This window comes from Crotalus tigris, unplaced genomic scaffold, assembly GCF_016545835.1.
Source record: "Crotalus tigris isolate CLP2741 ecotype Arizona unplaced genomic scaffold, ASM1654583v1 scf7180000017625.6296891, whole genome shotgun sequence".
Taxonomy (NCBI): Eukaryota; Metazoa; Chordata; class Lepidosauria; order Squamata; family Viperidae; genus Crotalus; species Crotalus tigris.
Window position 1 is genome coordinate 4,325,774 of NW_024096520.1, and position 8,090 is coordinate 4,333,863.

At 37.7% G+C, this 8,090-nt stretch overlaps 1 protein-coding gene across 1 annotated transcript in view; it reads left to right on the top strand.

Moving 5' to 3' along the window:
• Positions 1-8,090, top strand: part of CAMKV (CaM kinase like vesicle associated) — a 66,334-nt gene that overhangs the window by 33,967 nt on the left and 24,277 nt on the right. The gene's annotated exons all lie outside the window — the stretch shown is intronic.

Sequence of the window (8,090 nt, forward strand, 5' to 3'; positions counted from 1 at the left end):
AAAGCTATCCACTGGAAACTCCCAATTTTAACTTAATTTCTAATTAAACTCATCCTTCTTTTTCTTCCTCTGGTTTATAAGCCACAGCTTTTCCTAGAGGGTCCTCAGCAGCATAAAATTGAAAAGTAAAGAGTGGCCTATTGGATTTATCATAAAATTGTTTTTTTCCACTCTCTCCGAACTTCTCAAATCATGTACATTTTGTCCTACTTTTTGCTCTCCAGCAGTGTGCTGCAGCTGCCAAAAAGGCCAACACAGTGCTAGGCTGCATTAACAGAGGGATAGAATCAAGATTACGTGAAGTATTAATACCACTCTTCAATGCCTTGGTAAGGCCACACTTGGAATACTGCATCCAGTTTTGGTCACCACGATGTAAAAAAGATGTTGAGACTCTAGAAAGAGTACAGAGAAGAGCAACAAAGATGATTAGGGGACTGGAGGCTAAAACATATAAGGAACGGTTGCTAGAATTGGGTATGTCTAGTTTAACGAAGAGAAGGACAAGGGGGGACATGATAGCAGTATTCCAATATCTCAGGGGCTGCCATAAAGAAGAGGGAATTAAGCTATTTTCCAAAGCACCTGAAGGCAGGACAAGAAGCAACGGGTGGAAACTAATCAAGGAGAGAAGCAACCTAGAACTAAGGAGAAACTTCCTGACAGTGAGAACAATTAATCAGTGGAACAGCCTGCCTCCAGAAGCAGTAAATGCTCCAACACTGGAAGTTTTTAAGAAGAGACTGGACAGCCATTTGTCCGAAATGGTGTAGGGTTTCCTGCCTGAGCAGGGGGTTGGACTAGATGACCTCTAAGGTCCCTTCCAACTTTACTACTATTACTATTACTATCTTTGGCACTATCAAATGTAGAATCCATTTTCCATTTTCTTTAGCAGATCAGATGGAGGAGAACCCTGAGAAATATTGTGAACGAAACTAGATGGTTTCAGAAAAAGTTTTCTTGTTTCTGTACATGGCAAGAGAAATAGCCTCTAATTATATACACTTGAGTGCCACCCAGAGTTGCCAGATGAGATGGGCAGCTATATAAATTTGATTAATCAATAAATACTGGATTGCCTGATTCAGGATAGCTTCTCTAAATTATATTCCAACATTAGCTCAACAGATTCTGGGCTGTGAGGACACCATTATCATTTGGGTGACTATTCCTTAGAATACTTTCAAGAAATAATTCTTTTTAATGATTTTACCAGAAAGAAATATATTAGCAAAGCACTTTAAATATTGTTATATTATTGGACCAATATTTATACATTCCAGCTTCTGCCAAGTCAGGGAATAGTGAGAATCTGATGACAATTTGTTTTACAGTTATAAGCTCTGGTTTGTGCATATCCAAATTACCAATATCCAAATCCAAATCACATTTAAGTTTATAGCTTATAAATATTTAGGAGACTGAGTGGTCAAATGAATGACAGGTTGCGAAGGTGTAAACTCAAACCAGAGCCTCACCACTCAACTATTGGCTATTCATTTTAGAAGGATAAAGTTAGTAGACTAATAGACTACACACTGGGTGTAGCAAAGGTCGTAAGTTGTCCACATATAATATGCTACTATATGGCTTGCAGGGGGGTCCTTCCTCCATGAGAAAGTCTTCTGCAAGGACTTTGCTATCGAGCCTTCTCAGTGATGGCCCCCTCTCCTCCGATACCTCAGATATTTGGCCCATTCCCTCTTTATTAAGCTTTTAAAGAGCCATAGAAACTGAGTTTTTTTCTGGAAAGCAATTGGGAATGAGAAGGAAGGCCGTAGTACTGTGAAATCAGGGAATATTGGCTGGGTGGTTATTAGCTGTTGGTGTTTGATTTTCTTCCTGTTGCATTATTCCTGTTTTCTATTTGGTTATTGTAAGCCAATCAGAGTCTTTGGATTGGAGCAGCATATAAACTGCAGTAAGTATGTGAATAAATAGTTTTGAACTTCAAAAGCCAAAGCTAACATTTAGATTGAGCTTGGTGTTTGAATTAGTACAATATATTCTGACCCATTCAGCCATAATTAATAGCTAAGCAAACATTAGAGTCTTTTCAAGTTGGCTTTAATAAAGTCCATGCAGAATGCACCACAGCAGTTCAATCTGTGTTATTATATTATACTGCTATTATTATATACTGCCTAAAGTATTTGTATTATAAAGTGATATCCAAATGTTGTGAATAAATAATTAACCCAGGTAGTCCTCAACATGCAATCACAACTGGGACCAGAATTTCCATTGCTGAGCAAGGCAGTTGTTAAGTGAGATGCACCTGATTTTATGGCCTTTGTTGCCTTGGTTGTTAAGCAAATCACTGCAGTTATTAAGTGACTCATCCAGTCATTAAGCAAATCCAGTTCCCCACATTGATTTTGGTTGTCAGAAGCTGGATGAGAAGGTGACAAATGTCAACCACGACCCTGGGACATTGTAACCACTGTAAATGCATGCCGGTTGCCAGTGGCCAAATTTTGGTCACATGACTGTGGAGATGCTGCAGTGGTTATAACTGCAAGGATCCATTGTAAGTCATTTTTTTCAGTGCTGTTATAATTTCAGACAGTTGCTAAATGAATGGTTCTAAGTCAAGGGCTACCTGTAATGGGACAGCAGTGATGCCATACTACTAATCTATAACTGACTCTCCTTAGCAGTGTTAAATAGAAGTTAAAAGATGGGAGCAAGACAGAACTCCATGGCACCCTGTAAGCTGAAGGCAGCGTAGAAGAAGTGAAATTTTATGAAATCATTAATTTAAGCTTTTCCTTCCAATGTTGATAATGTTGTATCTCCTAAGTCCAGCTCAATGGATACAATCATGTCAAATCAATCGTAGCAAAAGATCCCAGTGATCTAGTCAAGTTATACTCTCTCTCACAGAATGTTGGCATAGCCATCCACTCAAATATCCAAGGCTCCTTCTACCGCAAATTCTATCCTGAATGCTGATTATAATGGAGTTATATAATTAATTTCTTCTAAAAATGATGTTGATTTGAAATCCACCCACCCTTCAACTCACTTCAACATCTTGCTCAGAAAATGTAGAGACAGCAGTAATTTCCCCTGATCATAAAAAGAAAATGGGGAGAATGGGGTGGATAGGATAAGAGAAACAGAAGCAACCCATTTCCAAGGATCACTTATTAATTTTGATGTCTAAGCAATGATCCCCAAAGCATGTGGTAGATTTTAGTTCTTAGTTTGACACATAGTACAGCTCTTCTGCAATAATCTCTGCATCTGTTAAAATTATGGCATTCATTAGTGAAGCCCAAGTAGCTTTATTCATTAAAAAAAAAATCAAATTACAAGGGTCTTTGAAGTTCTACTTTTTGATCTGTTCCAAAATAGTCTGCTCACCATCAGCTCCACGAGACAATATTGAGAGGATGTGAAAGCGCCATTGAAATAGTCATCCCAAATCTCTCATGTGGATACCATGTAAAGTCACAGACAACATTCTAAGTTCTGCGTAACTCCAGAGCACCTATTTGAATGTGTTACCTTTCTGTTTTATTTTGGTCGAGATATATAACCAATGGGACTTCCAGTTGCTGTGCTTCATGTATAACCCTCAAAATCCCCACCCAAAATTCAGCATCAAAATGCAAGGCAGTTTTTTTACTGATTTTCAGAGATGACAGGTAAATAAAAATGGGTATGTTAAGCCTTACACAGGTTTTCACGTATCTTGAAATATTTTTATAAATATACTAACGTCTTTTTCTGGAAAAGTGAAAAAAGGAGTCCTGACCTTTTCTGGTGATGTAATTATATTGCTGCTGGCCGTAGTAAAGTCACTTACTCTATATATAAGTCTGTGCTCCTTCCATGTAACATTTTTATGTGCGAAACAATAAATATGCTTTCTAAATCAGATCACCAATCTGAGATCCAGTATTTTTAAAATCATTTGGTAACATTTTCAAATTGAATGCTTTTAGGTAAATTTTTATTATGCAATTTAGAAATTAGTTTGTGGAAAGAAAGATAAACGTATCTCTTCCACATAAGAGATGGAAGATGATGTGGCATGTTCTTGGTAATCTCCCGTATCTTCATCATTTTCTTTATCACCAAAATCCTTCTAAGAAGGGGAAACCAGAGTAACTGCATAACATCTTTTGACTGGGAATACAAAAGCATCTATCTAAAATGATGGCCCCAGTTCAGGGACCAATTTCCTGTTATCTTGGGAGCACTTTGAATGCTAGTTCCTAATTCAGAACTTGGCAAAGTAGAACACTAGTTGAGTTTTTAATTTTGCATAGCATATGTCACTTTGCATTTACTAACATTTAATTTCATCTGCCATTTCATTGCCCTTTCTCCTGAAACTGTGAAATCCTTCTGTAAATCTTTTCAGTCTGCTTTATACTTAACTGTGTTGAATAATTTAGCACCATTTGAAAATTTAGTCTATTTGTTATTCATTCCCTTTTTCAGCTCATTAATGATTTAAAAAACAAGTATCACATTAATGTGGAGACCTCTTTTCTTCTTCATTCCTGAAATGAGGATTGGCCATTTGTGTCTGCCATGTTTGATACAATTCGTGTTGTATTTGACATCCAGAAAACAATCTCATTCCTTTACTTGATACAATTTGTTTGTCAAAAGAATGTATTTTCTTTTTTAAAATTAAAGCAAGATTTGGATAAAGTTTTACGAAGGTTTGATTCAATAAAACATGACATGAAAATTCCATCAGTAGCTCTTGACATCAGTTTTTGTCTAAAACTAGTCTACAGTTGAAGGATATCAATTACAGAATATACAGGTAGAAGGAGTTAACCTTTAACCTGGTGCAGCTTTCTCATTGCAGTCCCACAATGGCTATTTTAACAAGGCAGCAGAAAAACATAATAGATTATTCAGATATGTGATTTGCATCATGGAATCGACAAATTAAATATTTAAAACCTGATCTAATTCTTTCCAATGCCTTCTTTCCTGTGGGAGGTGGCAAAAAAAAACCCAACCCCAAATTCCAATCGGTACCATGTTGTCTTCTCTATTTTTATCTTCATTACAATAAGTAGGTCAAAAGAGAGAAGTATGTGACATCATATAGAAGGCTAGAAAATGCTAGTGATTTCATTTCTTTCCTACAAAAAGGTGGATCAAATGACAATCAGTACTACTCTGCTAAAATATATATTATGGATGCAATTCTGTTTCTCTAGAATCACAGCTAGCTAGAAATAATTAGTATAAAGGGGAACTGATCCATTTAGCTTCATGAGCCACTAATCTTACTAAATTAGTTGTTAACATAATTTCTTCAGGACTATTGATCTCAATGGGTCCCCAAAGCTCTCAGCTTTAGCTAATCAGTACTCAATAGACACTGACCAGTTACTCTTAACAGTTTATGGATTTTGTAGGAATGATAGACTTTTACCGTGTGTGCTTACCATTTATCTGTTTGTTTTTTTAAAAAAAAATAGGGTTGGATATCAAAACAACAGCAAATGCTCAAAGTGGGGATTTTTGTTTGTTTGTTTGTTTGTTTGCTATTATTCAAATGGTATAGATCTTAGTATGATCCCTTTTCATTTTTGTCCTAGCACAAAAGAACGTGGGAAAGAAAGTAAAAGGGTTTAGACTCAAATAGACAAGATGGCCAAAGTTAGGTAACTTCCTCCAAACTGAAGAGAATAATCCCAACTCTGATGTGGACAAATAGCCTCCGAAACAAAGACTGGCTCCCCAAATGGTTCAGGTTTGGCTGGGGGGCTGCAGAAAGAAAAAAAATCCCCCATGCCCCATTCTAAGCACCACCAGCCCATTACCCATATGACAAAAGTTGCATGCAGCCTGTCCTCTGAGTCCCAGTGCACACATCCAGAGAGACCCAGACACAACATGATAGAAAAGCAGAAACACTCACAATACAATACCTTAAATCCTTAGAAGACAATACAAACACCTCCTATGGCCACTGCTGTTCAACAAAGATGATTAGGGGACTGGAGGCTAAAGCATATACTGTAAGGAATGGTTGCTGAAATTGGGTATGTCTAGTTTAATGAAGAGAAGGATGAGGGGGACATGATAGCAGTGTTCCAATATCTCAGGGGCTGCCACAAAGAAGAGGGAGTCAAGCTATTCTCCAAGGCACCTGAAGGCAGGACAAGAAGCAATGGATGGAAACTAATCAAGGAGAGAAGTAACCTAGAACTAAGGAGAAACTTCCTGACAGTTAGAACAATTAACCAGTGGAACAACCTGCCTCCAGAAGTGGTGAATGCTCCAACACTGGAAGTTTTTAAGAAGAGACTGGACAGCCATTTGTCCGAAACGGTATAGGGTTTCCTGCCTGAGCAGTGGGTTGGACTCGATGACCTCCAAGGTCCCTTCCAACTTTACTATTATTATTATTGTTGTTGTTGTTGAACAAAAAACAGTTCCAATAAGCCATTCTCTGCACACTTTCTCTCATTTGTTTATTCTTTCTGATTCAAAGGAACATTGGAAAGAAATTATGAGATTATAGAAACTGGTTCAACAGGATAATTCTTGGGAAACTGAACAGAACTAAATTTGGTGTGGAGGAAGATGGGAAAAACAAGATAGGAGTTGGAAAATGAGAGATGAACCTAGGCACTAATTTGTAATATTGCTGATTGCTCTGTTCAAAGCCCCCCTCCCTCATCCCTCTCAGCCACGTAACTCAGAGCGGACTATTAAGAAGTCGGAAAAAATTGTAATAATCTTGCTTCACTTACTTTACCTATTTTCTTTCCCAGAGTGTCTAATAAGCTACATGGATATTAATGAACCTATTTTATAAAAATGAGCCACTTTATCCAAATAAAAGTAAATTTATTGGGTTCAAAATAGGCCTCAAAAATAATTGAAATAGCAACAAAGTTGGTCAAAGACTGAGCCAAAGTATGACATTCACTGAAGTGTAAACTTTTGATTCAGTTTTTGACTTACCCCCAATTTATTTTAGGAATTCTACCAATTCCTCTGCTGATGCTCTTTTGCAGATGCACTGTCAGATGCTTAAAAAAAAAAAAAAAAGCTCAATATATCAAAACCAGTAATGTGCCAGCTCATTTAGGGAATCTTGGAAAACTGACAACTTTCTCCTTTATATTCTTTCCTAAAATGTCAACTTACATTGCTATAGCCTTACTGATTTTAGTTGACAGGTAATTCAAATGAATAGGGGTGCTGTTTGCATGCGTAACTCTAAAAGACACAACATATAAATAGAGGAATTGTTGCTAATTCATCAATTTGGAAAGCATCTCTTTATACCATCACAAAGCCCAACAAACAAACATCCTCCTTTTGGGGATCATAGTCAATTTGCTACCTACAACCCATTTTTATTTGACATCTCTCTCTCTCTCTCTCTCTCTCTCTCTCTCTCTCTCTCTCTCTCTCTCTCTGTTTCATTCTGATATATTGTTTCTGATCGTTCCACTTTTTATGTCCATTTGAAAAAAGCCCAGAGAAAGATAGTAATGACACGCTTGTGAAACCAAAATAACAGATCTGGGTTGGAATGACAACCATTTTCTGTTTAGCTCTTTGACTCCATTTTTAAAGAAAGAAATGTCCTGCCTTTGGGGTTACCTAATCTCACAGGGGGGATTGGGCACGACAGGAGAGATTAAAGCAAAGGAGCCTTAAATTAAGAGAGCAACAGGCACAGTAGAAAGGAGAGGCAAAGTCCCTCTGAGAAGTTGCAAGAGGGCCCAGGACCACGGATAGCTCCACACAAGAACGCCCGTATCAGTTTCATACCTACTAGGATACAGAAATGAAAAGAGGTTGTCACTGCAAAGCCTCTAAAACTAACTGAACCCTCAAATAAGTTGCCAGGATTCATTTTGTGATCAATTCCATTCCCTCAGCAGCAGCAGCAGCAGCCTTCTGGATCTTAAAGAAGCCTACCTGATTTTATACTCTGCAATACTGGGGAAATAGAAGTTCTGCTAGGGATTCCTCCTCCAGCAGTAAAACCAATTGCAAAGCTGAGATGTCTGGCTGGAAGGCTCTCAACTGATCTTCCCCAGAGGACTGTGAAGGCCAAGGACTGGAAGCCATAACAATAAGGA